At 48.8% G+C, this 23930-nt stretch overlaps 57 non-coding genes across 57 annotated transcripts; 32 read left to right on the top strand and 25 right to left on the bottom strand.

Moving 5' to 3' along the window:
* The first annotated feature begins 63 nt into the window (after positions 1-63).
* trnak-uuu (transfer RNA lysine (anticodon UUU)) lies at positions 64-136 on the top strand. The gene has a single exon. It is a non-coding gene; the product is annotated as a tRNA-Lys (tRNA).
* A 421-nt stretch (positions 137-557) lies between these two features.
* Positions 558-629, bottom strand: trnaw-cca (transfer RNA tryptophan (anticodon CCA)). The gene has a single exon. It is a non-coding gene; the product is annotated as a tRNA-Trp (tRNA).
* Positions 630-792: 163 nt separating this feature from the next.
* On the top strand, positions 793-865 carry trnak-uuu (transfer RNA lysine (anticodon UUU)). The gene has a single exon. It is a non-coding gene; the product is annotated as a tRNA-Lys (tRNA).
* Positions 866-1521: 656 nt separating this feature from the next.
* Positions 1522-1594, top strand: trnak-uuu (transfer RNA lysine (anticodon UUU)). The gene has a single exon. It is a non-coding gene; the product is annotated as a tRNA-Lys (tRNA).
* A 421-nt stretch (positions 1595-2015) lies between these two features.
* Positions 2016-2087, bottom strand: trnaw-cca (transfer RNA tryptophan (anticodon CCA)). The gene has a single exon. It is a non-coding gene; the product is annotated as a tRNA-Trp (tRNA).
* A 163-nt stretch (positions 2088-2250) lies between these two features.
* On the top strand, positions 2251-2323 carry trnak-uuu (transfer RNA lysine (anticodon UUU)). The gene has a single exon. It is a non-coding gene; the product is annotated as a tRNA-Lys (tRNA).
* Positions 2324-2744: 421 nt separating this feature from the next.
* Positions 2745-2816, bottom strand: trnaw-cca (transfer RNA tryptophan (anticodon CCA)). The gene has a single exon. It is a non-coding gene; the product is annotated as a tRNA-Trp (tRNA).
* A 163-nt stretch (positions 2817-2979) lies between these two features.
* trnak-uuu (transfer RNA lysine (anticodon UUU)) lies at positions 2980-3052 on the top strand. Its single transcript has one exon. It is a non-coding gene; the product is annotated as a tRNA-Lys (tRNA).
* A 410-nt stretch (positions 3053-3462) lies between these two features.
* trnaw-cca (transfer RNA tryptophan (anticodon CCA)) lies at positions 3463-3534 on the bottom strand. Its single transcript has one exon. It is a non-coding gene; the product is annotated as a tRNA-Trp (tRNA).
* A 645-nt stretch (positions 3535-4179) lies between these two features.
* On the bottom strand, positions 4180-4251 carry trnaw-cca (transfer RNA tryptophan (anticodon CCA)). The gene has a single exon. It is a non-coding gene; the product is annotated as a tRNA-Trp (tRNA).
* Positions 4252-4414: 163 nt separating this feature from the next.
* trnak-uuu (transfer RNA lysine (anticodon UUU)) lies at positions 4415-4487 on the top strand. The gene has a single exon. It is a non-coding gene; the product is annotated as a tRNA-Lys (tRNA).
* A 409-nt stretch (positions 4488-4896) lies between these two features.
* Positions 4897-4968, bottom strand: trnaw-cca (transfer RNA tryptophan (anticodon CCA)). The gene has a single exon. It is a non-coding gene; the product is annotated as a tRNA-Trp (tRNA).
* A 163-nt stretch (positions 4969-5131) lies between these two features.
* trnak-uuu (transfer RNA lysine (anticodon UUU)) lies at positions 5132-5204 on the top strand. The gene has a single exon. It is a non-coding gene; the product is annotated as a tRNA-Lys (tRNA).
* Positions 5205-5625: 421 nt separating this feature from the next.
* Positions 5626-5697, bottom strand: trnaw-cca (transfer RNA tryptophan (anticodon CCA)). Its single transcript has one exon. It is a non-coding gene; the product is annotated as a tRNA-Trp (tRNA).
* A 163-nt stretch (positions 5698-5860) lies between these two features.
* Positions 5861-5933, top strand: trnak-uuu (transfer RNA lysine (anticodon UUU)). The gene has a single exon. It is a non-coding gene; the product is annotated as a tRNA-Lys (tRNA).
* A 421-nt stretch (positions 5934-6354) lies between these two features.
* trnaw-cca (transfer RNA tryptophan (anticodon CCA)) lies at positions 6355-6426 on the bottom strand. Its single transcript has one exon. It is a non-coding gene; the product is annotated as a tRNA-Trp (tRNA).
* A 163-nt stretch (positions 6427-6589) lies between these two features.
* Positions 6590-6662, top strand: trnak-uuu (transfer RNA lysine (anticodon UUU)). Its single transcript has one exon. It is a non-coding gene; the product is annotated as a tRNA-Lys (tRNA).
* A 421-nt stretch (positions 6663-7083) lies between these two features.
* On the bottom strand, positions 7084-7155 carry trnaw-cca (transfer RNA tryptophan (anticodon CCA)). The gene has a single exon. It is a non-coding gene; the product is annotated as a tRNA-Trp (tRNA).
* Positions 7156-7318: 163 nt separating this feature from the next.
* Positions 7319-7391, top strand: trnak-uuu (transfer RNA lysine (anticodon UUU)). Its single transcript has one exon. It is a non-coding gene; the product is annotated as a tRNA-Lys (tRNA).
* Positions 7392-7812: 421 nt separating this feature from the next.
* trnaw-cca (transfer RNA tryptophan (anticodon CCA)) lies at positions 7813-7884 on the bottom strand. The gene has a single exon. It is a non-coding gene; the product is annotated as a tRNA-Trp (tRNA).
* Positions 7885-8047: 163 nt separating this feature from the next.
* Positions 8048-8120, top strand: trnak-uuu (transfer RNA lysine (anticodon UUU)). Its single transcript has one exon. It is a non-coding gene; the product is annotated as a tRNA-Lys (tRNA).
* A 421-nt stretch (positions 8121-8541) lies between these two features.
* Positions 8542-8613, bottom strand: trnaw-cca (transfer RNA tryptophan (anticodon CCA)). The gene has a single exon. It is a non-coding gene; the product is annotated as a tRNA-Trp (tRNA).
* A 163-nt stretch (positions 8614-8776) lies between these two features.
* On the top strand, positions 8777-8849 carry trnak-uuu (transfer RNA lysine (anticodon UUU)). The gene has a single exon. It is a non-coding gene; the product is annotated as a tRNA-Lys (tRNA).
* A 421-nt stretch (positions 8850-9270) lies between these two features.
* On the bottom strand, positions 9271-9342 carry trnaw-cca (transfer RNA tryptophan (anticodon CCA)). Its single transcript has one exon. It is a non-coding gene; the product is annotated as a tRNA-Trp (tRNA).
* Positions 9343-9505: 163 nt separating this feature from the next.
* Positions 9506-9578, top strand: trnak-uuu (transfer RNA lysine (anticodon UUU)). Its single transcript has one exon. It is a non-coding gene; the product is annotated as a tRNA-Lys (tRNA).
* A 421-nt stretch (positions 9579-9999) lies between these two features.
* Positions 10000-10071, bottom strand: trnaw-cca (transfer RNA tryptophan (anticodon CCA)). Its single transcript has one exon. It is a non-coding gene; the product is annotated as a tRNA-Trp (tRNA).
* Positions 10072-10234: 163 nt separating this feature from the next.
* On the top strand, positions 10235-10307 carry trnak-uuu (transfer RNA lysine (anticodon UUU)). The gene has a single exon. It is a non-coding gene; the product is annotated as a tRNA-Lys (tRNA).
* A 421-nt stretch (positions 10308-10728) lies between these two features.
* On the bottom strand, positions 10729-10800 carry trnaw-cca (transfer RNA tryptophan (anticodon CCA)). Its single transcript has one exon. It is a non-coding gene; the product is annotated as a tRNA-Trp (tRNA).
* Positions 10801-10963: 163 nt separating this feature from the next.
* Positions 10964-11036, top strand: trnak-uuu (transfer RNA lysine (anticodon UUU)). Its single transcript has one exon. It is a non-coding gene; the product is annotated as a tRNA-Lys (tRNA).
* A 409-nt stretch (positions 11037-11445) lies between these two features.
* On the bottom strand, positions 11446-11517 carry trnaw-cca (transfer RNA tryptophan (anticodon CCA)). The gene has a single exon. It is a non-coding gene; the product is annotated as a tRNA-Trp (tRNA).
* Positions 11518-11680: 163 nt separating this feature from the next.
* trnak-uuu (transfer RNA lysine (anticodon UUU)) lies at positions 11681-11753 on the top strand. The gene has a single exon. It is a non-coding gene; the product is annotated as a tRNA-Lys (tRNA).
* A 421-nt stretch (positions 11754-12174) lies between these two features.
* On the bottom strand, positions 12175-12246 carry trnaw-cca (transfer RNA tryptophan (anticodon CCA)). Its single transcript has one exon. It is a non-coding gene; the product is annotated as a tRNA-Trp (tRNA).
* A 163-nt stretch (positions 12247-12409) lies between these two features.
* On the top strand, positions 12410-12482 carry trnak-uuu (transfer RNA lysine (anticodon UUU)). Its single transcript has one exon. It is a non-coding gene; the product is annotated as a tRNA-Lys (tRNA).
* Positions 12483-12903: 421 nt separating this feature from the next.
* On the bottom strand, positions 12904-12975 carry trnaw-cca (transfer RNA tryptophan (anticodon CCA)). Its single transcript has one exon. It is a non-coding gene; the product is annotated as a tRNA-Trp (tRNA).
* Positions 12976-13138: 163 nt separating this feature from the next.
* On the top strand, positions 13139-13211 carry trnak-uuu (transfer RNA lysine (anticodon UUU)). Its single transcript has one exon. It is a non-coding gene; the product is annotated as a tRNA-Lys (tRNA).
* A 421-nt stretch (positions 13212-13632) lies between these two features.
* On the bottom strand, positions 13633-13704 carry trnaw-cca (transfer RNA tryptophan (anticodon CCA)). Its single transcript has one exon. It is a non-coding gene; the product is annotated as a tRNA-Trp (tRNA).
* Positions 13705-13867: 163 nt separating this feature from the next.
* trnak-uuu (transfer RNA lysine (anticodon UUU)) lies at positions 13868-13940 on the top strand. Its single transcript has one exon. It is a non-coding gene; the product is annotated as a tRNA-Lys (tRNA).
* A 421-nt stretch (positions 13941-14361) lies between these two features.
* trnaw-cca (transfer RNA tryptophan (anticodon CCA)) lies at positions 14362-14433 on the bottom strand. The gene has a single exon. It is a non-coding gene; the product is annotated as a tRNA-Trp (tRNA).
* A 163-nt stretch (positions 14434-14596) lies between these two features.
* Positions 14597-14669, top strand: trnak-uuu (transfer RNA lysine (anticodon UUU)). Its single transcript has one exon. It is a non-coding gene; the product is annotated as a tRNA-Lys (tRNA).
* A 421-nt stretch (positions 14670-15090) lies between these two features.
* trnaw-cca (transfer RNA tryptophan (anticodon CCA)) lies at positions 15091-15162 on the bottom strand. The gene has a single exon. It is a non-coding gene; the product is annotated as a tRNA-Trp (tRNA).
* Positions 15163-15325: 163 nt separating this feature from the next.
* trnak-uuu (transfer RNA lysine (anticodon UUU)) lies at positions 15326-15398 on the top strand. The gene has a single exon. It is a non-coding gene; the product is annotated as a tRNA-Lys (tRNA).
* Positions 15399-16054: 656 nt separating this feature from the next.
* On the top strand, positions 16055-16127 carry trnak-uuu (transfer RNA lysine (anticodon UUU)). The gene has a single exon. It is a non-coding gene; the product is annotated as a tRNA-Lys (tRNA).
* Positions 16128-16548: 421 nt separating this feature from the next.
* trnaw-cca (transfer RNA tryptophan (anticodon CCA)) lies at positions 16549-16620 on the bottom strand. The gene has a single exon. It is a non-coding gene; the product is annotated as a tRNA-Trp (tRNA).
* A 163-nt stretch (positions 16621-16783) lies between these two features.
* trnak-uuu (transfer RNA lysine (anticodon UUU)) lies at positions 16784-16856 on the top strand. The gene has a single exon. It is a non-coding gene; the product is annotated as a tRNA-Lys (tRNA).
* A 656-nt stretch (positions 16857-17512) lies between these two features.
* Positions 17513-17585, top strand: trnak-uuu (transfer RNA lysine (anticodon UUU)). Its single transcript has one exon. It is a non-coding gene; the product is annotated as a tRNA-Lys (tRNA).
* A 421-nt stretch (positions 17586-18006) lies between these two features.
* trnaw-cca (transfer RNA tryptophan (anticodon CCA)) lies at positions 18007-18078 on the bottom strand. Its single transcript has one exon. It is a non-coding gene; the product is annotated as a tRNA-Trp (tRNA).
* A 163-nt stretch (positions 18079-18241) lies between these two features.
* Positions 18242-18314, top strand: trnak-uuu (transfer RNA lysine (anticodon UUU)). The gene has a single exon. It is a non-coding gene; the product is annotated as a tRNA-Lys (tRNA).
* A 421-nt stretch (positions 18315-18735) lies between these two features.
* trnaw-cca (transfer RNA tryptophan (anticodon CCA)) lies at positions 18736-18807 on the bottom strand. The gene has a single exon. It is a non-coding gene; the product is annotated as a tRNA-Trp (tRNA).
* Positions 18808-18970: 163 nt separating this feature from the next.
* trnak-uuu (transfer RNA lysine (anticodon UUU)) lies at positions 18971-19043 on the top strand. Its single transcript has one exon. It is a non-coding gene; the product is annotated as a tRNA-Lys (tRNA).
* Positions 19044-19464: 421 nt separating this feature from the next.
* On the bottom strand, positions 19465-19536 carry trnaw-cca (transfer RNA tryptophan (anticodon CCA)). Its single transcript has one exon. It is a non-coding gene; the product is annotated as a tRNA-Trp (tRNA).
* A 163-nt stretch (positions 19537-19699) lies between these two features.
* On the top strand, positions 19700-19772 carry trnak-uuu (transfer RNA lysine (anticodon UUU)). The gene has a single exon. It is a non-coding gene; the product is annotated as a tRNA-Lys (tRNA).
* Positions 19773-20428: 656 nt separating this feature from the next.
* Positions 20429-20501, top strand: trnak-uuu (transfer RNA lysine (anticodon UUU)). Its single transcript has one exon. It is a non-coding gene; the product is annotated as a tRNA-Lys (tRNA).
* Positions 20502-21157: 656 nt separating this feature from the next.
* trnak-uuu (transfer RNA lysine (anticodon UUU)) lies at positions 21158-21230 on the top strand. The gene has a single exon. It is a non-coding gene; the product is annotated as a tRNA-Lys (tRNA).
* A 421-nt stretch (positions 21231-21651) lies between these two features.
* Positions 21652-21723, bottom strand: trnaw-cca (transfer RNA tryptophan (anticodon CCA)). The gene has a single exon. It is a non-coding gene; the product is annotated as a tRNA-Trp (tRNA).
* Positions 21724-21886: 163 nt separating this feature from the next.
* trnak-uuu (transfer RNA lysine (anticodon UUU)) lies at positions 21887-21959 on the top strand. Its single transcript has one exon. It is a non-coding gene; the product is annotated as a tRNA-Lys (tRNA).
* A 656-nt stretch (positions 21960-22615) lies between these two features.
* On the top strand, positions 22616-22688 carry trnak-uuu (transfer RNA lysine (anticodon UUU)). Its single transcript has one exon. It is a non-coding gene; the product is annotated as a tRNA-Lys (tRNA).
* Positions 22689-23344: 656 nt separating this feature from the next.
* On the top strand, positions 23345-23417 carry trnak-uuu (transfer RNA lysine (anticodon UUU)). Its single transcript has one exon. It is a non-coding gene; the product is annotated as a tRNA-Lys (tRNA).
* The last annotated feature ends 513 nt before the right edge of the window (positions 23418-23930 follow it).

Genomic DNA, 23930 nt, shown 5'->3' with positions numbered 1-23930 from the left:
CCGTTGACGCCAAGTTGGCAAGGAAATTGACACTCGGTCGTCTACCAGAGGACCTTGAGCAGAGCCCGGATAGCTCAGTCGGTAGAGCATCAGACTTTTAATCTGAGGGTCCAGGGTTCAAGTCCCTGTTCGGGCGAGCGATCAAAACCTTTGTCCCCACAATTATGAAAGCACTGTAAGTGCCTGTCGGCTGTGTGTTTGTTTAACTTCTGACAACATGACGAAAAGTGCGCTGCAAAAGTTTCCTTGCGAGGAGCGTCTTTCTAGGCACATGACCAACAAGACGTGAGTTGAAATGCGTTACAGTTGTTGCCAGGCTTATGTGCTCCATCTTGAGAAAGCAAGTGTGAAACATGCAGTGCATGTCACTGTTTACTTGACAGAAATATACATCATCCTCTTGCTGATCTGTGAACGAAATAAAAGGCTCAGCTGAAGAAGAGTTCTGAGCTGTATGATGAACACGGGCAGAAGTCCTCAAGAGCTGGAGTTGATAGTAAAAAGAGAGAAAGGCAAGGCCACAGGAAGGGGAGCCAAACCCACATGAGCCAAACGCTTGACCCCGACGTGATTTGAACACGCAACCTTCTGATCTGGAGTCAGACGCGCTACCGTTGCGCCACGAGGTCTTGAGGATGGCTCCCCATCCTTTGGTTTTCAGAACTGAATTCACAGCGACGAAGTCCTCATCACGAGCAAAATGTTCAGAACGTACTGCCGGTGCGAGTCCCGTTGACGCCAAGTTGGCAAGGAAATTGACACTCGGTCGTCTACCAGAGGACCTTGAGCAGAGCCCGGATAGCTCAGTCGGTAGAGCATCAGACTTTTAATCTGAGGGTCCAGGGTTCAAGTCCCTGTTCGGGCGAGCGATCAAAACCTTTGTCCCCACAATTATGAAAGCACTGTAAGTGCCTGTCGGCTGTGTGTTTGTTTAACTTCTGACAACATGACGAAAAGTGCGCTGCAAAAGTTTCCTTGCGAGGAGCGTCTTTCTAGGCACATGACCAACAAGACGTGAGTTGAAATGCGTTACAGTTGTTGCCAGGCTTACGTGCTCCATCTTGAGAAAGCAAGTGTGAAACATGCAGTGCATGTCACTGTTTACTTGACAGAAATATACATCATCCTCTTGCTGATCTGTGAACGAAATAAAAGGCTCAGCTGAAGAAGAGTTCTGAGCTGTATGATGAACACGGGCAGAAGTCCTCAAGAGCTGGAGTTGATAGTAAAAAGAGAGAAAGGCAAGGCCACAGGAAGGGGAGCCAAACCCACATGAGCCACACGCTTGACCCCGACGTGATTTGAACACGCAACCTTCTGATCTGGAGTCAGACGCATTACCGTTGCGCCACGAGGTCTTGAGGATGGCTCCCCATCCTTTGGTTTTCAGGACTGAATTCACAGCGACGAAGTCCTCATCACGAGCAAAATGTTCAGAACGTACTGCCGGTGCGAGTCCCGTTGACGCCAAGTTGGCAAGGAAATTGACACTCGGTCGTCTACCAGAGGACCTTGAGCAGAGCCCGGATAGCTCAGTCGGTAGAGCATCAGACTTTTAATCTGAGGGTCCAGGGTTCAAGTCCCTGTTCGGGCGAGCGATCAAAACCTTTGTCCCCACAATTATGAAAGCACTGTAAGTGCCTGTCGGCTGTGTGTTTGTTTAACTTCTGACAACATGACGAAAAGTGCGCTGCAAAAGTTTCCTTGCGAGGAGCGTCTTTCTAGGCACATGACCAACAAGACGTGAGTTGAAATGCGTTACAGTTGTTGCCAGGCTTATGTGCTCCATCTTGAGAAAGCAAGTGTGAAACATGCAGTGCATGTCACTGTTTACTTGACAGAAATATACATCATCCTCTTGCTGATCTGTGAACGAAATAAAAGGCTCAGCTGAAGAAGAGTTCTGAGCTGTATGATGAACACGGGCAGAAGTCCTCAAGAGCTGGAGTTGATAGTAAAAAGAGAGAAAGGCAAGGCCACAGGAAGGGGAGCCAAACCCACATGAGCCAAACGCTTGACCCCGACGTGATTTGAACACGCAACCTTCTGATTTGGAGTCAGACGCGCTACCGTTGTGCCACGAGGTCTTGAGGATGGCTCCCCATCCTTTGTTTTTCAGAACTGAATTCACAGCGACGAAGTCCTCATCACGAGCAAAATGTTCAAAACGTACTGCCGGTGCGAGTCCCATTGACGCCAAGTTGGCAAGGAAATTGACCCTCGGTCGTCTACCAGAGGACCTTGAGCAGAGCCCGGATAGCTCAGTCGGTAGAGCGTCAGACTTTTAATCTGAGGGTCCAGGGTTCAAGTCCCTGTTCGGGCGAGCGATCAAAACCTTTGTCCCCACAATTATGAAAGCACTGTAAGTGCCTGTCGGCTGTGTGTTTGTTTAACTTCTGACAACATGACGAAAAGTGCGCTGCAAAAGTTTCCTTGCGAGGAGCGTCTTTCTAGGCACATGACCAACAAGACGTGAGTTGAAATGCGTTACAGTTGTTGCCAGGCTTATGTGCTCCATCTTGAGAAAGCAAGTGTGAAACATGCAGTGCATGTCACTGTTTACTTGACAGAAATATACATCATCCTCTTGCTGATCTGTGAACGAAATAAAAGGCTCAGCTGAAGAAGAGTTCTGAGCTGTATGATGAACACGGGCAGAAGTCCTCAAGAGCTGGAGTTGATAGTAAAAAGAGAGAAAGGCAAGGCCACAGGAAGGGGAGCCAAACCCACATGAGCCAAACGCTTGACCCCGACGTGATTTGAACACGCAACCTTCTGATCTGGAGTCAGACGCGCTACCGTTGCGCCACGAGGTCTTGAGGATGGCTCCCCATCCTTTGGTTTTCAGAACTGAATTCACAGCGACGAAGTCCTCATCACGAGCAAAATGTTCAGAACGTACTGCCGGTGCGAGTCCCGTTGACGCCAAGTTGGCAAGGAAATTGACACTCGGTCGTCTACCAGAGGACCTTGAGCAGAGCCCGGATAGCTCAGTCGGTAGAGCATCAGACTTTTAATCTGAGGGTCCAGGGTTCAAGTCCCTGTTCGGGCGAGCGATCAAAACCTTTGTCCCCACAATTATGAAAGCACTGTAAGTGCCTGTCGGCTGTGTGTTTGTTTAAGTTCTGACAACATGACGAAAAGTGCGCTGCAAAAGTTTCCTTGCGAGGAGCGTCTTTCTAGGCACATGACCAACAAGACGTGAGTTGAAATGCGTTACAGTTGTTGCCAGGCTTATGTGCTCCATCTTGAGAAAGCAAGTGTGAAACATGCAGTGCATGTCACTGTTTACTTGACAGAAATATACATCATCCTCTTGCTGATCTGTGAACGAAATAAAAGGCTCAGCTGAAGAAGAGTTCTGAGCTGTATGATGAACACGGGCAGAAGTCCTCAAGAGCTGGAGTTGATAGTAAAAAGAGAGAAAGGCAAGGGGAGCCAAACCCACATGAGCCAAACGCTTGACCCCGACGTGATTTGAACACGCAACCTTCTGATTTGGAGTCAGACGCGCTACCGTTGCGCCACGAGGTCTTGAGGATGGCTCCCCATCCTTTGTTTTTCAGAACTGAATTCACAGCGACGAAGTCCTCATCACGAGCAAAATGTTCAAAACGTACTGCCGGTGCGAGTCCCATTGACGCCAAGTTGGCAAGGAAATTGACCCTCGGTCGTCTACCAGAGGACCTTGAGCAGAGCCCGGATAGCTCAGTCGGTAGAGCGTCAGACTTTTAATCTGAGGATCCAATGTTCAAGTCCCTGTTCGGGCGAGCGATCAAAACCTTTGTCCCCACAATTATGAAAGCACTGTAAGTGCCTGTCGGCTGTGTGTTTGTTTAACCTCTGACAACATGACGAAAAGTGCGCTGCAAAAGTTTCCTTGCGAGGAGCGTCTTTCTAGGCACATGACCAACAAGACGTGAGTTGAAATGCGTTACAGTTGTTGACAGGCTTATGTGCTCCATCTTGAGAAAGCAAGTGTGAAACATGCAGTGCATGTCACTGTTTACTTGACAGAAATATACATCATCCTCTTGCTGATCTGTGAACGAAATAAAAGGCTCAGCTGAAGAAGAGTTCTGAGCTGTATGATGAACACGGGCAGAAGTCCTCAAGAGCTGGAGTTGATAGTAAAAAGAGAGAAAGGCAAGGGAGCCAAACCCACATGAGCCAAACGCTTGACCCCGACGTGATTTGAACACGCAACCTTCTGATCTGGAGTCAGACGCGCTACCGTTGCGCCACGAGGTCTTGAGGATGGCTCCCCATCCTTTGGTTTTCAGAACTGAATTCACAGCGACGAAGTCCTCATCACGAGCAAAATGTTCAGAACGTACTGCCGGTGCGAGTCCCGTTGACGCCAAGTTGGCAAGGAAATTGACACTCGGTCGTCTACCAGAGGACCTTGAGCAGAGCCCGGATAGCTCAGTCGGTAGAGCATCAGACTTTTAATCTGAGGGTCCAGGGTTCAAGTCCCTGTTCGGGCGAGCGATCAAAACCTTTGTCCCCACAATTATGAAAGCACTGTAAGTGCCTGTCGGCTGTGTGTTTGTTTAACTTCTGACAACATGACGAAAAGTGCGCTGCAAAAGTTTCCTTGCGAGGAGCGTCTTTCTAGGCACATGACCAACAAGACGTGAGTTGAAATGCGTTACAGTTGTTGACAGGCTTATGTGCTCCATCTTGAGAAAGCAAGTGTGAAACATGCAGTGCATGTCACTGTTTACTTGACAGAAATATACATCATCCTCTTGCTGATCTGTGAACGAAATAAAAGGCTCAGCTGAAGAAGAGTTCTGAGCTGTATGATGAACACGGGCAGAAGTCCTCAAGAGCTGGAGTTGATAGTAAAAAGAGAGAAAGGCAAGGGAGCCAAACCCACATGAGCCAAACGCTTGACCCCGACGTGATTTGAACACGCAACCTTCTGATCTGGAGTCAGACGCGCTACCGTTGCGCCACGAGGTCTTGAGGATGGCTCCCCATCCTTTGGTTTTCAGAACTGAATTCACAGCGACGAAGTCCTCATCACGAGCAAAATGTTCAGAACGTACTGCCGGTGCGAGTCCCGTTGACGCCAAGTTGGCAAGGAAATTGACACTCGGTCGTCTACCAGAGGACCTTGAGCAGAGCCCGGATAGCTCAGTCGGTAGAGCATCAGACTTTTAATCTGAGGGTCCAGGGTTCAAGTCCCTGTTCGGGCGAGCGATCAAAACCTTTGTCCCCACAATTATGAAAGCACTGTAAGTGCCTGTCGGCTGTGTGTTTGTTTAACTTCTGACAACATGACGAAAAGTGCGCTGCAAAAGTTTCCTTGCGAGGAGCGTCTTTCTAGGCACATGACCAACAAGACGTGAGTTGAAATGCGTTACAGTTGTTGACAGGCTTATGTGCTCCATCTTGAGAAAGCAAGTGTGAAACATGCAGTGCATGTCACTGTTTACTTGACAGAAATATACATCATCCTCTTGCTGATCTGTGAACGAAATAAAAGGCTCAGCTGAAGAAGAGTTCTGAGCTGTATGATGAACACGGGCAGAAGTCCTCAAGAGCTGGAGTTGATAGTAAAAAGAGAGAAAGGCAAGGCCACAGGAAGGGGAGCCAAACCCACATGAGCCAAACGCTTGACCCCGACGTGATTTGAACACACAACCTTCTGATCTGGAGTCAGACGCGCTACCGTTGCGCCACGAGGTCTTGAGAATGGCTCCCCATCCTTTGGTTTTCAGAACTGAATTCACAGCGACGAAGTCCTCATCACGAGCAAAATGTTCAGAACGTACTGCCGGTGCGAGTCCCGTTGACGCCAAGTTGGCAAGGAAATTGACACTCGGTCGTCTACCAGAGGACCTTGAGCAGAGCCCGGATAGCTCAGTCGGTAGAGCATCAGACTTTTAATCTGAGGGTCCAGGGTTCAAGTCCCTGTTCGGGCGAGCGATCAAAACCTTTGTCCCCACAATTATGAAAGCACTGTAAGTGCCTGTCGGCTGTGTGTTTGTTTAACTTCTGACAACATGACGAAAAGTGCGCTGCAAAAGTTTCCTTGCGAGGAGCGTCTTTCTAGGCACATGACCAACAAGACGTGAGTTGAAATGCGTTACAGTTGTTGACAGGCTTATGTGCTCCATCTTGAGAAAGCAAGTGTGAAACATGCAGTGCATGTCACTGTTTACTTGACAGAAATATACATCATCCTCTTGCTGATCTGTGAACGAAATAAAAGGCTCAGCTGAAGAAGAGTTCTGAGCTGTATGATGAACACGGGCAGAAGTCCTCAAGAGCTGGAGTTGATAGTAAAAAGAGAGAAAGGCAAGGGCACAGGAAGGGGAGCCAAACCCACATGAGCCAAACGCTTGACCCCGACGTGATTTGAACACGCAACCTTCTGATCTGGAGTCAGACGCGCTACCGTTGCGCCACGAGGTCTTGAGAATGGCTCCCCATCCTTTGGTTTTCAGAACTGAATTCACAGCGACGAAGTCCTCATCACGAGCAAAATGTTCAGAACGTACTGCCGGTGCGAGTCCCGTTGACGCCAAGTTGGCAAGGAAATTGACACTCGGTCGTCTACCAGAGGACCTTGAGCAGAGCCCGGATAGCTCAGTCGGTAGAGCATCAGACTTTTAATCTGAGGGTCCAGGGTTCAAGTCCCTGTTCGGGCGAGCGATCAAAACCTTTGTCCCCACAATTATGAAAGCACTGTAAGTGCCTGTCGGCTGTGTGTTTGTTTAACTTCTGACAACATGACGAAAAGTGCGCTGCAAAAGTTTCCTTGCGAGGAGCGTCTTTCTAGGCACATGACCAACAAGACGTGAGTTGAAATGCGTTACAGTTGTTGACAGGCTTATGTGCTCCATCTTGAGAAAGCAAGTGTGAAACATGCAGTGCATGTCACTGTTTACTTGACAGAAATATACATCATCCTCTTGCTGATCTGTGAACGAAATAAAAGGCTCAGCTGAAGAAGAGTTCTGAGCTGTATGATGAACACGGGCAGAAGTCCTCAAGAGCTGGAGTTGATAGTAAAAAGAGAGAAAGGCAAGGGCACAGGAAGGGGAGCCAAACCCACATGAGCCAAACGCTTGACCCCGACGTGATTTGAACACGCAACCTTCTGATCTGGAGTCAGACGCGCTACCGTTGCGCCACGAGGTCTTGAGGATGTCTCCCCATCCTTTGGTTTTCAGAACTGAATTCACAGCGACGAAGTCCTCATCACGAGCAAAATGTTCAGAACGTACTGCCGGTGCGAGTCCCGTTGACGCCAAGTTGGCAAGGAAATTGACACTCGGTCGTCTACCAGAGGACCTTGAGCAGAGCCCGGATAGCTCAGTCGGTAGAGCATCAGACTTTTAATCTGAGGGTCCAGGGTTCAAGTCCCTGTTCGGGCGAGCGATCAAAACCTTTGTCCCCACAATTATGAAAGCACTGTAAGTGCCTGTCGGCTGTGTGTTTGTTTAACTTCTGACAACATGACGAAAAGTGCGCTGCAAAAGTTTCCTTGCGAGGAGCGTCTTTCTAGGCACATGACCAACAAGACGTGAGTTGAAATGCGTTACAGTTGTTGCCAGGCTTATGTGCTCCATCTTGAGAAAGCAAGTGTGAAACATGCAGTGCATGTCACTGTTTACTTGACAGAAATATACATCATCCTCTTGCTGATCTGTGAACGAAATAAAAGGCTCAGCTGAAGAAGAGTTCTGAGCTGTATGATGAACACGGGCAGAAGTCCTCAAGAGCTGGAGTTGATAGTAAAAAGAGAGAAAGGCAAGGGCACAGGAAGGGGAGCCAAACCCACATGAGCCAAACGCTTGACCCCGACGTGATTTGAACACGCAACCTTCTGATCTGGAGTCAGACGCGCTACCGTTGCGCCACGAGGTCTTGAGAATGGCTCCCCATCCTTTGGTTTTCAGAACTGAATTCACAGCGACGAAGTCCTCATCACGAGCAAAATGTTCAGAACGTACTGCCGGTGCGAGTCCCGTTGACGCCAAGTTGGCAAGGAAATTGACACTCGGTCGTCTACCAGAGGACCTTGAGCAGAGCCCGGATAGCTCAGTCGGTAGAGCATCAGACTTTTAATCTGAGGGTCCAGGGTTCAAGTCCCTGTTCGGGCGAGCGATCAAAACCTTTGTCCCCACAATTATGAAAGCACTGTAAGTGCCTGTCGGCTGTGTGTTTGTTTAACTTCTGACAACATGACGAAAAGTGCGCTGCAAAAGTTTCCTTGCGAGGAGCGTCTTTCTAGGCACATGACCAACAAGACGTGAGTTGAAATGCGTTACAGTTGTTGACAGGCTTATGTGCTCCATCTTGAGAAAGCAAGTGTGAAACATGCAGTGCATGTCACTGTTTACTTGACAGAAATATACATCATCCTCTTGCTGATCTGTGAACGAAATAAAAGGCTCAGCTGAAGAAGAGTTCTGAGCTGTATGATGAACACGGGCAGAAGTCCTCAAGAGCTGGAGTTGATAGTAAAAAGAGAGAAAGGCAAGGGCACAGGAAGGGGAGCCAAACCCACATGAGCCAAACGCTTGACCCCGACGTGATTTGAACACGCAACCTTCTGATCTGGAGTCAGACGCGCTACCGTTGCGCCACGAGGTCTTGAGGATGTCTCCCCATCCTTTGGTTTTCAGAACTGAATTCACAGCGACGAAGTCCTCATCACGAGCAAAATGTTCAGAACGTACTGCCGGTGCGAGTCCCGTTGACGCCAAGTTGGCAAGGAAATTGACACTCGGTCGTCTACCAGAGGACCTTGAGCAGAGCCCGGATAGCTCAGTCGGTAGAGCATCAGACTTTTAATCTGAGGGTCCAGGGTTCAAGTCCCTGTTCGGGCGAGCGATCAAAACCTTTGTCCCCACAATTATGAAAGCACTGTAAGTGCCTGTCGGCTGTGTGTTTGTTTAACTTCTGACAACATGACGAAAAGTGCGCTGCAAAAGTTTCCTTGCGAGGAGCGTCTTTCTAGGCACATGACCAACAAGACGTGAGTTGAAATGCGTTACAGTTGTTGCCAGGCTTATGTGCTCCATCTTGAGAAAGCAAGTGTGAAACATGCAGTGCATGTCACTGTTTACTTGACAGAAATATACATCATCCTCTTGCTGATCTGTGAACGAAATAAAAGGCTCAGCTGAAGAAGAGTTCTGAGCTGTATGATGAACACGGGCAGAAGTCCTCAAGAGCTGGAGTTGATAGTAAAAAGAGAGAAAGGCAAGGCCACAGGAAGGGGAGCCAAACCCACATGAGCCAAACGCTTGACCCCGACGTGATTTGAACACGCAACCTTCTGATCTGGAGTCAGACGTGCTACCGTTGCGCCACGAGGTCTTGAGGATGTCTCCCCATCCTTTGGTTTTCAGAACTGAATTCACAGCGACGAAGTCCTCATCACGAGCAAAATGTTCAGAACGTACTGCCGGTGCGAGTCCCGTTGACGCCAAGTTGGCAAGGAAATTGACACTCGGTCGTCTACCAGAGGACCTTGAGCAGAGCCCGGATAGCTCAGTCGGTAGAGCATCAGACTTTTAATCTGAGGGTCCAGGGTTCAAGTCCCTGTTCGGGCGAGCGATCAAAACCTTTGTCCCCACAATTATGAAAGCACTGTAAGTGCCTGTCGGCTGTGTGTTTGTTTAACTTCTGACAACATGACGAAAAGTGCGCTGCAAAAGTTTCCTTGCGAGGAGCGTCTTTCTAGGCACATGACCAACAAGACGTGAGTTGAAATGCGTTACAGTTGTTGACAGGCTTATGTGCTCCATCTTGAGAAAGCAAGTGTGAAACATGCAGTGCATGTCACTGTTTACTTGACAGAAATATACATCATCCTCTTGCTGATCTGTGAACGAAATAAAAGGCTCAGCTGAAGAAGAGTTCTGAGCTGTATGATGAACACGGGCAGAAGTCCTCAAGAGCTGGAGTTGATAGTAAAAAGAGAGAAAGGCAAGGCCACAGGAAGGGGAGCCAAACCCACATGAGCCAAACGCTTGACCCCGACGTGATTTGAACACACAACCTTCTGATCTGGAGTCAGACGCGCTACCGTTGCGCCACGAGGTCTTGAGAATGGCTCCCCATCCTTTGGTTTTCAGAACTGAATTCACAGCGACGAAGTCCTCATCACGAGCAAAATGTTCAGAACGTACTGCCGGTGCGAGTCCCGTTGACGCCAAGTTGGCAAGGAAATTGACACTCGGTCGTCTACCAGAGGACCTTGAGCAGAGCCCGGATAGCTCAGTCGGTAGAGCATCAGACTTTTAATCTGAGGGTCCAGGGTTCAAGTCCCTGTTCGGGCGAGCGATCAAAACCTTTGTCCCCACAATTATGAAAGCACTGTAAGTGCCTGTCGGCTGTGTGTTTGTTTAACTTCTGACAACATGACGAAAAGTGCGCTGCAAAAGTTTCCTTGCGAGGAGCGTCTTTCTAGGCACATGACCAACAAGACGTGAGTTGAAATGCGTTACAGTTGTTGACAGGCTTATGTGCTCCATCTTGAGAAAGCAAGTGTGAAACATGCAGTGCATGTCACTGTTTACTTGACAGAAATATACATCATCCTCTTGCTGATCTGTGAACGAAATAAAAGGCTCAGCTGAAGAAGAGTTCTGAGCTGTATGATGAACACGGGCAGAAGTCCTCAAGAGCTGGAGTTGATAGTAAAAAGAGAGAAAGGCAAGGGCACAGGAAGGGGAGCCAAACCCACATGAGCCAAACGCTTGACCCCGACGTGATTTGAACACGCAACCTTCTGATCTGGAGTCAGACGCGCTACCGTTGCGCCACGAGGTCTTGAGAATGGCTCCCCATCCTTTGGTTTTCAGAACTGAATTCACAGCGACGAAGTCCTCATCACGAGCAAAATGTTCAGAACGTACTGCCGGTGCGAGTCCCGTTGACGCCAAGTTGGCAAGGAAATTGACACTCGGTCGTCTACCAGAGGACCTTGAGCAGAGCCCGGATAGCTCAGTCGGTAGAGCATCAGACTTTTAATCTGAGGGTCCAGGGTTCAAGTCCCTGTTCGGGCGAGCGATCAAAACCTTTGTCCCCACAATTATGAAAGCACTGTAAGTGCCTGTCGGCTGTGTGTTTGTTTAACTTCTGACAACATGACGAAAAGTGCGCTGCAAAAGTTTCCTTGCGAGGAGCGTCTTTCTAGGCACATGACCAACAAGACGTGAGTTGAAATGCGTTACAGTTGTTGACAGGCTTATGTGCTCCATCTTGAGAAAGCAAGTGTGAAACATGCAGTGCATGTCACTGTTTACTTGACAGAAATATACATCATCCTCTTGCTGATCTGTGAACGAAATAAAAGGCTCAGCTGAAGAAGAGTTCTGAGCTGTATGATGAACACGGGCAGAAGTCCTCAAGAGCTGGAGTTGATAGTAAAAAGAGAGAAAGGCAAGGGAGCCAAACCCACATGAGCCAAACGCTTGACCCCGACGTGATTTGAACACGCAACCTTCTGATCTGGAGTCAGACGCGCTACCGTTGCGCCACGAGGTCTTGAGGATGGCTCCCCATCCTTTGGTTTTCAGAACTGAATTCACAGCGACGAAGTCCTCATCACGAGCAAAATGTTCAGAACGTACTGCCGGTGCGAGTCCCGTTGACGCCAAGTTGGCAAGGAAATTGACACTCGGTCGTCTACCAGAGGACCTTGAGCAGAGCCCGGATAGCTCAGTCGGTAGAGCATCAGACTTTTAATCTGAGGGTCCAGGGTTCAAGTCCCTGTTCGGGCGAGCGATCAAAACCTTTGTCCCCACAATTATGAAAGCACTGTAAGTGCCTGTCGGCTGTGTGTTTGTTTAACTTCTGACAACATGACGAAAAGTGCGCTGCAAAAGTTTCCTTGCGAGGAGCGTCTTTCTAGGCACATGACCAACAAGACGTGAGTTGAAATGCGTTACAGTTGTTGACAGGCTTATGTGCTCCATCTTGAGAAAGCAAGTGTGAAACATGCAGTGCATGTCACTGTTTACTTGACAGAAATATACATCATCCTCTTGCTGATCTGTGAACGAAATAAAAGGCTCAGCTGAAGAAGAGTTCTGAGCTGTATGATGAACACGGGCAGAAGTCCTCAAGAGCTGGAGTTGATAGTAAAAAGAGAGAAAGGCAAGGCCACAGGAAGGGGAGCCAAACCCACATGAGCCAAACGCTTGACCCCGACGTGATTTGAACACACAACCTTCTGATCTGGAGTCAGACGCGCTACCGTTGCGCCACGAGGTCTTGAGAATGGCTCCCCATCCTTTGGTTTTCAGAACTGAATTCACAGCGACGAAGTCCTCATCACGAGCAAAATGTTCAGAACGTACTGCCGGTGCGAGTCCCGTTGACGCCAAGTTGGCAAGGAAATTGACACTCGGTCGTCTACCAGAGGACCTTGAGCAGAGCCCGGATAGCTCAGTCGGTAGAGCATCAGACTTTTAATCTGAGGGTCCAGGGTTCAAGTCCCTGTTCGGGCGAGCGATCAAAACCTTTGTCCCCACAATTATGAAAGCACTGTAAGTGCCTGTCGGCTGTGTGTTTGTTTAACTTCTGACAACATGACGAAAAGTGCGCTGCAAAAGTTTCCTTGCGAGGAGCGTCTTTCTAGGCACATGACCAACAAGACGTGAGTTGAAATGCGTTACAGTTGTTGACAGGCTTATGTGCTCCATCTTGAGAAAGCAAGTGTGAAACATGCAGTGCATGTCACTGTTTACTTGACAGAAATATACATCATCCTCTTGCTGATCTGTGAACGAAATAAAAGGCTCAGCTGAAGAAGAGTTCTGAGCTGTATGATGAACACGGGCAGAAGTCCTCAAGAGCTGGAGTTGATAGTAAAAAGAGAGAAAGGCAAGGGCACAGGAAGGGGAGCCAAACCCACATGAGCCAAACGCTTGACCCCGACGTGATTTGAACACGCAACCTTCTGATCTGGAGTCAGACGCGCTACCGTTGCGCCACGAGGTCTTGAGAATGGCTCCCCATCCTTTGGTTTTCAGAACTGAATTCACAGCGACGAAGTCCTCATCACGAGCAAAATGTTCAGAACGTACTGCCGGTGCGAGTCCCGTTGACGCCAAGTTGGCAAGGAAATTGACACTCGGTCGTCTACCAGAGGACCTTGAGCAGAGCCCGGATAGCTCAGTCGGTAGAGCATCAGACTTTTAATCTGAGGGTCCAGGGTTCAAGTCCCTGTTCGGGCGAGCGATCAAAACCTTTGTCCCCACAATTATGAAAGCACTGTAAGTGCCTGTCGGCTGTGTGTTTGTTTAACTTCTGACAACATGACGAAAAGTGCGCTGCAAAAGTTTCCTTGCGAGGAGCGTCTTTCTAGGCACATGACCAACAAGACGTGAGTTGAAATGCGTTACAGTTGTTGACAGGCTTATGTGCTCCATCTTGAGAAAGCAAGTGTGAAACATGCAGTGCATGTCACTGTTTACTTGACAGAAATATACATCATCCTCTTGCTGATCTGTGAACGAAATAAAAGGCTCAGCTGAAGAAGAGTTCTGAGCTGTATGATGAACACGGGCAGAAGTCCTCAAGAGCTGGAGTTGATAGTAAAAAGAGAGAAAGGCAAGGGCACAGGAAGGGGAGCCAAACCCACATGAGCCAAACGCTTGACCCCGACGTGATTTGAACACGCAACCTTCTGATCTGGAGTCAGACGCGCTACCGTTGCGCCACGAGGTCTTGAGGATGTCTCCCCATCCTTTGGTTTTCAGAACTGAATTCACAGCGACGAAGTCCTCATCACGAGCAAAATGTTCAGAACGTACTGCCGGTGCGAGTCCCGTTGACGCCAAGTTGGCAAGGAAATTGACACTCGGTCGTCTACCAGAGGACCTTGAGCAGAGCCCGGATAGCTCAGTCGGTAGAGCATCAGACTTTTAATCTGAGGGTCCAGGGTTCAAGTCCCTGTTCGGGCGAGCGATCAAAACCTTTGTCCCCACAATTATGAAAGCACTGTAAGTGCCTGTCGGCTGTGTGTTTGTTTAACTTCTGACAACATGACGAAAAGTGCGCTGCAAAAGTTTCCTTGCGAGGAGCGTCTTTCTAGGCACATGACCAACAAGACGTGAGTTGAAATGCGTTACAGTTGTTGCCAGGCTTATGTGCTCCATCTTGAGAAAGCAAGTGTGAAACATGCAGTGCATGTCACTGTTTACTTGACAGAAATATACATCATCCTCTTGCTGATCTGTGAACGAAATAAAAGGCTCAGCTGAAGAAGAGTTCTGAGCTGTATGATGAACACGGGCAGAAGTCCTCAAGAGCTGGAGTTGATAGTAAAAAGAGAGAAAGGCAAGGCCACAGGAAGGGGAGCCAAACCCACATGAGCCAAACGCTTGACCCCGACGTGATTTGAACACGCAACCTTCTGATCTGGAGTCAGACGCGCTACCGTTGCGCCACGAGGTCTTGAGAATGGCTCCCCATCCTTTGGTTTTCAGAACTGAATTCACAGCGACGAAGTCCTCATCACGAGCAAAATGTTCAGAACGTACTGCCGGTGCGAGTCCCGTTGACGCCAAGTTGGCAAGGAAATTGACACTCGGTCGTCTACCAGAGGACCTTGAGCAGAGCCCGGATAGCTCAGTCGGTAGAGCATCAGACTTTTAATCTGAGGGTCCAGGGTTCAAGTCCCTGTTCGGGCGAGCGATCAAAACCTTTGTCCCCACAATTATGAAAGCACTGTAAGTGCCTGTCGGCTGTGTGTTTGTTTAAGTTCTGACAACATGACGAAAAGTGCGCTGCAAAAGTTTCCTTGCGAGGAGCGTCTTTCTAGGCACATGACCAACAAGACGTGAGTTGAAATGCGTTACAGTTGTTGACAGGCTTATGTGCTCCATCTTGAGAAAGCAAGTGTGAAACATGCAGTGCATGTCACTGTTTACTTGACAGAAATATACATCATCCTCTTGCTGATCTGTGAACGAAATAAAAGGCTCAGCTGAAGAAGAGTTCTGAGCTGTATGATGAACACGGGCAGAAGTCCTCAAGAGCTGGAGTTGATAGTAAAAAGAGAGAAAGGCAAGGGCACAGGAAGGGGAGCCAAACCCACATGAGCCAAACGCTTGACCCCGACGTGATTTGAACACGCAACCTTCTGATCTGGAGTCAGACGCGCTACCGTTGCGCCACGAGGTCTTGAGGATGGCTTCCCATCCTTTGGTTTTCAGAACTGAATTCACAGCGACGAAGTCCTCATCACGAGCAAAATGTTCAGAACGTACTGCCGGTGCGAGTCCCGTTGACGCCAAGTTAGCAAGGAAATTGACACTCGGTCGTCTACCAGAGGACCTTGAGCAGAGCCCGGATAGCTCAGTCGGTAGAGCATCAGACTTTTAATCTGAGGGTCCAGGGTTCAAGTCCCTGTTCGGGCGAGCGATCAAAACCTTTGTCCCCACAATTATGAAAGCACTGTAAGTGCCTGTCGGCTGTGTGTTTGTTTAACTTCTGACAACATGACGAAAAGTGCGCTGCAAAAGTTTCCTTGCGAGGAGCGTCTTTCTAGGCACATGACCAACAAGACGTGAGTTGAAATGCGTTACAGTTGTTGACAGGCTTATGTGCTCCATCTTGAGAAAGCAAGTGTGAAACATGCAGTGCATGTCACTGTTTACTTGACAGAAATATACATCATCCTCTTGCTGATCTGTGAACGAAATAAAAGGCTCAGCTGAAGAAGAGTTCTGAGCTGTATGATGAACACGGGCAGAAGTCCTCAAGAGCTGGAGTTGATAGCAAAAAGAGAGAAAGGCAAGGGCACAGGAAGGGGAGCCAAACCCACATGAGCCAAACGCTTGACCCCGACGTGATTTGAACACGCAACCTTCTGATCTGGAGTCAAACGCTCTACCGTTGCGCCACGAGGTCTTGAGGATGGCTCCCCATCCTTTGGTTTTCAGAACTGAATTCACAGCGACGAAGTCCTCATCACGAGCAAAATGTTCAGAACGTACTGCCGGTGCGAGTCCCGTTGACGCCAAGTTAGCAAGGAAATTGACACTCGGTCGTCTACCAGAGGACCTTGAGCAGAGCCCGGATAGCTCAGTCGGTAGAGCATCAGACTTTTAATCTGAGGGTCCAGGGTTCAAGTCCCTGTTCGGGCGAGCGATCAAAACCTTTGTCCCCACAATTATGAAAGCACTGTAAGTGCCTGTCGGCTGTGTGTTTGTTTAACTTCTGACAACATGACGAAAAGTGCGCTGCAAAAGTTTCCTTGCGAGGAGCGTCTTTCTAGGCACATGACCAACAAGACGTGAGTTGAAATGCGTTACAGTTGTTGACAGGCTTATGTGCTCCATCTTGAGAAAGCAAGTGTGAAACATGCAGTGCATGTCACTGTTTACTTGACAGAAATATACATCATCCTCTTGCTGATCTGTGAACGAAATAAAAGGCTCAGCTGAAGAAGAGTTCTGAGCTGTATGATGAACACGGGCAGAAGTCCTCAAGAGCTGGAGTTGATAGTAAAAAGAGAGAAAGGCAAGGCCACAGGAAGGGGAGCCAAACCCACATGAGCCAAACGCTTGACCCCGACGTGATTTGAACACGCAACCTTCTGATCTGGAGTCAGACGCGCTACCGTTGCGCCACGAGGTCTTGAGGATGTCTCCCCATCCTTTGGTTTTCAGAACTGAATTCACAGCGACGAAGTCCTCATCACGAGCAAAATGTTCAGAACGTACTGCCGGTGCGAGTCCCGTTGACGCCAAGTTGGCAAGGAAATTGACACTCGGTCGTCTACCAGAGGACCTTGAGCAGAGCCCGGATAGCTCAGTCGGTAGAGCATCAGACTTTTAATCTGAGGGTCCAGGGTTCAAGTCCCTGTTCGGGCGAGCGATCAAAACCTTTGTCCCCACAATTATGAAAGCACTGTAAGTGCCTGTCGGCTGTGTGTTTGTTTAAGTTCTGACAACATGACGAAAAGTGCGCTGCAAAAGTTTCCTTGCGAGGAGCGTCTTTCTAGGCACATGACCAACAAGACGTGAGTTGAAATGCGTTACAGTTGTTGCCAGGCTTATGTGCTCCATCTTGAGAAAGCAAGTGTGAAACATGCAGTGCATGTCACTGTTTACTTGACAGAAATATACATCATCCTCTTGCTGATCTGTGAACGAAATAAAAGGCTCAGCTGAAGAAGAGTTCTGAGCTGTATGATGAACACGGGCAGAAGTCCTCAAGAGCTGGAGTTGATAGTAAAAAGAGAGAAAGGCAAGGCCACAGGAAGGGGAGCCAAACCCACATGAGCCACACGCTTGACCCCGACGTGATTTGAATACGCAACCTTCTGATCTGGAGTCAGACGCGCTACCGTTGCGCCACGAGGTCTTGAGGATGGCTTCCCATCCTTTGGTTTTCAGAACTGAATTCACAGCGACGAAGTCCTCATCACGAGCAAAATGTTCAGAACGTACTGCCGGTGCGAGTCCCGTTGACGCCAAGTTGGCAAGGAAATTGACACTCGGTCGTCTACCAGAGGACCTTGAGCAGAGCCCGGATAGCTCAGTCGGTAGAGCATCAGACTTTTAATCTGAGGGTCCAGGGTTCAAGTCCCTGTTCGGGCGAGCGATCAAAACCTTTGTCCCCACAATTATGAAAGCACTGTAAGTGCCTGTCGGCTGTGTGTTTGTTTAACTTCTGACAACATGACGAAAAGTGCGCTGCAAAAGTTTCCTTGCGAGGAGCGTCTTTCTAGGCACATGACCAACAAGACGTGAGTTGAAATGCGTTACAGTTGTTGACAGGCTTATGTGCTCCATCTTGAGAAAGCAAGTGTGAAACATGCAGTGCATGTCACTGTTTACTTGACAGAAATATACATCATCCTCTTGCTGATCTGTGAACGAAATAAAAGGCTCAGCTGAAGAAGAGTTCTGAGCTGTATGATGAACACGGGCAGAAGTCCTCAAGAGCTGGAGTTGATAGTAAAAAGAGAGAAAGGCAAGGCCACAGGAAGGGGAGCCAAACCCACATGAGCCAAACGCTTGACCCCGACGTGATTTGAACACGCAACCTTCTGATCTGGAGTCAGACGCGCTACCGTTGCGCCACGAGGTCTTGAGGATGTCTCCCCATCCTTTGGTTTTCAGAACTGAATTCACAGCGACGAAGTCCTCATCACGAGCAAAATGTTCAGAACGTACTGCCGGTGCGAGTCCCGTTGACGCCAAGTTGGCAAGGAAATTGACACTCGGTCGTCTACCAGAGGACCTTGAGCAGAGCCCGGATAGCTCAGTCGGTAGAGCATCAGACTTTTAATCTGAGGGTCCAGGGTTCAAGTCCCTGTTCGGGCGAGCGATCAAAACCTTTGTCCCCACAATTATGAAAGCACTGTAAGTGCCTGTCGGCTGTGTGTTTGTTTAAGTTCTGACAACATGACGAAAAGTGCGCTGCAAAAGTTTCCTTGCGAGGAGCGTCTTTCTAGGCACATGACCAACAAGACGTGAGTTGAAATGCGTTACAGTTGTTGCCAGGCTTATGTGCTCCATCTTGAGAAAGCAAGTGTGAAACATGCAGTGCATGTCACTGTTTACTTGACAGAAATATACATCATCCTCTTGCTGATCTGTGAACGAAATAAAAGGCTCAGCTGAAGAAGAGTTCTGAGCTGTATGATGAACACGGGCAGAAGTCCTCAAGAGCTGGAGTTGATAGTAAAAAGAGAGAAAGGCAAGGGCACAGGAAGGGGAGCCAAACCCACATGAGCCAAACGCTTGACCCCGACGTGATTTGAACACGCAACCTTCTGATCTGGAGTCAGACGCGCTACCGTTGCGCCACGAGGTCTTGAGAATGGCTCCCCATCCTTTGGTTTTCAGAACTGAATTCACAGCGACGAAGTCCTCATCACGAGCAAAATGTTCAGAACGTACTGCCGGTGCGAGTCCCGTTGACGCCAAGTTGGCAAGGAAATTGACACTCGGTCGTCTACCAGAGGACCTTGAGCAGAGCCCGGATAGCTCAGTCGGTAGAGCATCAGACTTTTAATCTGAGGGTCCAGGGTTCAAGTCCCTGTTCGGGCGAGCGATCAAAACCTTTGTCCCCACAATTATGAAAGCACTGTAAGTGCCTGTCGGCTGTGTGTTTGTTTAAGTTCTGACAACATGACGAAAAGTGCGCTGCAAAAGTTTCCTTGCGAGGAGCGTCTTTCTAGGCACATGACCAACAAGACGTGAGTTGAAATGCGTTACAGTTGTTGACAGGCTTATGTGCTCCATCTTGAGAAAGCAAGTGTGAAACATGCAGTGCATGTCACTGTTTACTTGACAGAAATATACATCATCCTCTTGCTGATCTGTGAACGAAATAAAAGGCTCAGCTGAAGAAGAGTTCTGAGCTGTATGATGAACACGGGCAGAAGTCCTCAAGAGCTGGAGTTGATAGTAAAAAGAGAGAAAGGCAAGGGCACAGGAAGGGGAGCCAAACCCACATGAGCCAAACGCTTGACCCCAACGTGATTTGAACACGCAACCTTCTGATCTGGAGTCAGACGCGCTACCGTTGCGCCACGAGGTCTTGAGGATGTCTCCCCATCCTTTGGTTTTCAGAACTGAATTCACAGCGACGAAGTCCTCATCACGAGCAAAATGTTCAGAACGTACTGCCGGTGCGAGTCCCGTTGACGCCAAGTTGGCAAGGAAATTGACACTCGGTCGTCTACCAGAGGACCTTGAGCAGAGCCCGGATAGCTCAGTCGGTAGAGCATCAGACTTTTAATCTGAGGGTCCAGGGTTCAAGTCCCTGTTCGGGCGAGCGATCAAAACCTTTGTCCCCACAATTATGAAAGCACTGTAAGTGCCTGTCGGCTGTGTGTTTGTTTAACTTCTGACAACATGACGAAAAGTGCGCTGCAAAAGTTTCCTTGCGAGGAGCGTCTTTCTAGGCACATGACCAACAAGACGTGAGTTGAAATGCGTTACAGTTGTTGCCAGGCTTATGTGCTCCATCTTGAGAAAGCAAGTGTGAAACATGCAGTGCATGTCACTGTTTACTTGACAGAAATATACATCATCCTCTTGCTGATCTGTGAACGAAATAAAAGGCTCAGCTGAAGAAGAGTTCTGAGCTGTATGATGAACACGGGCAGAAGTCCTCAAGAGCTGGAGTTGATAGTAAAAAGAGAGAAAGGCAAGGCCACAGGAAGGGGAGCCAAACCCACATGAGCCACACGCTTGACCCCGACGTGATTTGCATACGCAACCTTCTGATCTGGAGTCAGACGCGCTACCGTTGCGCCACGAGGTCTTGAGGATGGCTTCCCATCCTTTGGTTTTCAGAACTGAATTCACAGCGACGAAGTCCTCATCACGAGCAAAATGTTCAGAACGTACTGCCGGTGCGAGTCCCGTTGACGCCAAGTTAGCAAGGAAATTGACACTCGGTCGTCTACCAGAGGACCTTGAGCAGAGCCCGGATAGCTCAGTCGGTAGAGCATCAGACTTTTAATCTGAGGGTCCAGGGTTCAAGTCCCTGTTCGGGCGAGCGATCAAAACCTTTGTCCCCACAATTATGAAAGCACTGTAAGTGCCTGTCGGCTGTGTGTTTGTTTAACTTCTGACAACATGACGAAAAGTGCGCTGCAAAAGTTTCCTTGCGAGGAGCGTCTTTCTAGGCACATGACCAACAAGACGTGAGTTGAAATGCGTTACAGTTGTTGACAGGCTTATGTGCTCCATCTTGAGAAAGCAAGTGTGAAACATGCAGTGCATGTCACTGTTTACTTGACAGAAATATACATCATCCTCTTGCTGATCTGTGAACGAAATAAAAGGCTCAGCTGAAGAAGAGTTCTGAGCTGTATGATGAACACGGGCAGAAGTCCTCAAGAGCTGGAGTTGATAGCAAAAAGAGAGAAAGGCAAGGGCACAGGAAGGGGAGCCAAACCCACATGAGCCAAACGCTTGACCCCGACGTGATTTGAACACGCAACCTTCTGATCTGGAGTCAAACGCTCTACCGTTGCGCCACGAGGTCTTGAGGATGGCTCCCCATCCTTTGGTTTTCAGAACTGAATTCACAGCGACGAAGTCCTCATCACGAGCAAAATGTTCAGAACGTACTGCCGGTGCGAGTCCCGTTGACGCCAAGTTAGCAAGGAAATTGACACTCGGTCGTCTACCAGAGGACCTTGAGCAGAGCCCGGATAGCTCAGTCGGTAGAGCATCAGACTTTTAATCTGAGGGTCCAGGGTTCAAGTCCCTGTTCGGGCGAGCGATCAAAACCTTTGTCCCCACAATTATGAAAGCACTGTAAGTGCCTGTCGGCTGTGTGTTTGTTTAACTTCTGACAACATGACGAAAAGTGCGCTGCAAAAGTTTCCTTGCGAGGAGCGTCTTTCTAGGCACATGACCAACAAGACGTGAGTTGAAATGCGTTACAGTTGTTGACAGGCTTATGTGCTCCATCTTGAGAAAGCAAGTGTGAAACATGCAGTGCATGTCACTGTTTACTTGACAGAAATATACATCATCCTCTTGCTGATCTGTGAACGAAATAAAAGGCTCAGCTGAAGAAGAGTTCTGAGCTGTATGATGAACACGGGCAGAAGTCCTCAAGAGCTGGAGTTGATAGTAAAAAGAGAGAAAGGCAAGGGCACAGGAAGGGGAGCCAAACCCACATGAGCCAAACGCTTGACCCCGACGTGATTTGAACACGCAACCTTCTGATCTGGAGTCAGACGCGCTACCGTTGCGCCACGAGGTCTTGAGGATGTCTCCCCATCCTTTGGTTTTCAGAACTGAATTCACAGCGACGAAGTCCTCATCACGAGCAAAATGTTCAGAACGTACTGCCGGTGCGAGTCCCGTTGACGCCAAGTTGGCAAGGAAATTGACACTCGGTCGTCTACCAGAGGACCTTGAGCAGAGCCCGGATAGCTCAGTCGGTAGAGCATCAGACTTTTAATCTGAGGGTCCAGGGTTCAAGTCCCTGTTCGGGCGAGCGATCAAAACCTTTGTCCCCACAATTATGAAAGCACTGTAAGTGCCTGTCGGCTGTGTGTTTGTTTAAGTTCTGACAACATGACGAAAAGTGCGCTGCAAAAGTTTCCTTGCGAGGAGCGTCTTTCTAGGCACATGACCAACAAGACGTGAGTTGAAATGCGTTACAGTTGTTGCCAGGCTTATGTGCTCCATCTTGAGAAAGCAAGTGTGAAACATGCAGTGCATGTCACTGTTTACTTGACAGAAATATACATCATCCTCTTGCTGATCTGTGAACGAAATAAAAGGCTCAGCTGAAGAAGAGTTCTGAGCTGTATGATGAACACGGGCAGAAGTCCTCAAGAGCTGGAGTTGATAGTAAAAAGAGAGAAAGGCAAGGCCACAGGAAGGGGAGCCAAACCCACATGAGCCACACGCTTGACCCCGACGTGATTTGAATACGCAACCTTCTGATCTGGAGTCAGACGCGCTACCGTTGCGCCACGAGGTCTTGAGGATGGCTTCCCATCCTTTGGTTTTCAGAACTGAATTCACAGCGACGAAGTCCTCATCACGAGCAAAATGTTCAGAACGTACTGCCGGTGCGAGTCCCGTTGACGCCAAGTTAGCAAGGAAATTGACACTCGGTCGTCTACCAGAGGACCTTGAGCAGAGCCCGGATAGCTCAGTCGGTAGAGCATCAGACTTTTAATCTGAGGGTCCAGGGTTCAAGTCCCTGTTCGGGCGAGCGATCAAAACCTTTGTCCCCACAATTATGAAAGCACTGTAAGTGCCTGTCGGCTGTGTGTTTGTTTAAGTTCTGACAACATGACGAAAAGTGCGCTGCAAAAGTTTCCTTGCGAGGAGCGTCTTTCTAGGCACATGACCAACAAGACGTGAGTTGAAATGCGTTACAGTTGTTGCCAGGCTTATGTGCTCCATCTTGAGAAAGCAAGTGTGAAACATGCAGTGCATGTCACTGTTTACTTGACAGAAATATACATCATCCTCTTGCTGATCTGTGAACGAAATAAAAGGCTCAGCTGAAGAAGAGTTCTGAGCTGTATGATGAACACGGGCAGAAGTCCTCAAGAGCTGGAGTTGATAGTAAAAAGAGAGAAAGGCAAGGCCACAGGAAGGGGAGCCAAACCCACATGAGCCACACGCTTGACCCCGACGTGATTTGAATACGCAACCTTCTGATCTGGAGTCAGACGCGCTACCGTTGCGCCACGAGGTCTTGAGGATGGCTTCCCATCCTTTGGTTTTCAGAACTGAATTCACAGCGACGAAGTCCTCATCACGAGCAAAATGTTCAGAACGTACTGCCGGTGCGAGTCCCGTTGACGCCAAGTTAGCAAGGAAATTGACACTCGGTCGTCTACCAGAGGACCTTGAGCAGAGCCCGGATAGCTCAGTCGGTAGAGCATCAGACTTTTAATCTGAGGGTCCAGGGTTCAAGTCCCTGTTCGGGCGAGCGATCAAAACCTTTGTCCCCACAATTATGAAAGCACTGTAAGTGCCTGTCGGCTGTGTGTTTGTTTAACTTCTGACAACATGACGAAAAGTGCGCTGCAAAAGTTTCCTTGCGAGGAGCGTCTTTCTAGGCACATGACCAACAAGACGTGAGTTGAAATGCGTTACAGTTGTTGACAGGCTTATGTGCTCCATCTTGAGAAAGCAAGTGTGAAACATGCAGTGCATGTCACTGTTTACTTGACAGAAATATACATCATCCTCTTGCTGATCTGTGAACGAAATAAAAGGCTCAGCTGAAGAAGAGTTCTGAGCTGTATGATGAACACGGGCAGAAGTCCTCAAGAGCTGGAGTTGATAGCAAAAAGAGAGAAAGGCAAGAGCACAGGAAGGGGAGCCAAACCCACATGAGCCAAACGCTTGACCCCGACGTGATTTGAACACGCAACCTTCTGATCTGGAGTCAAACGCTCTACCGTTGCGCCACGAGGTCTTGAGGATGGCTCCCCATCC

This window comes from Hoplias malabaricus, chromosome 14 (genome assembly GCF_029633855.1).
Source record: "Hoplias malabaricus isolate fHopMal1 chromosome 14, fHopMal1.hap1, whole genome shotgun sequence".
Lineage (NCBI taxonomy): Eukaryota > Metazoa > Chordata > Actinopteri > Characiformes > Erythrinidae > Hoplias > Hoplias malabaricus.
Note: the sequence above shows the minus strand (reverse complement) of the source record. Positions and strands in the feature narration are given on the sequence as shown.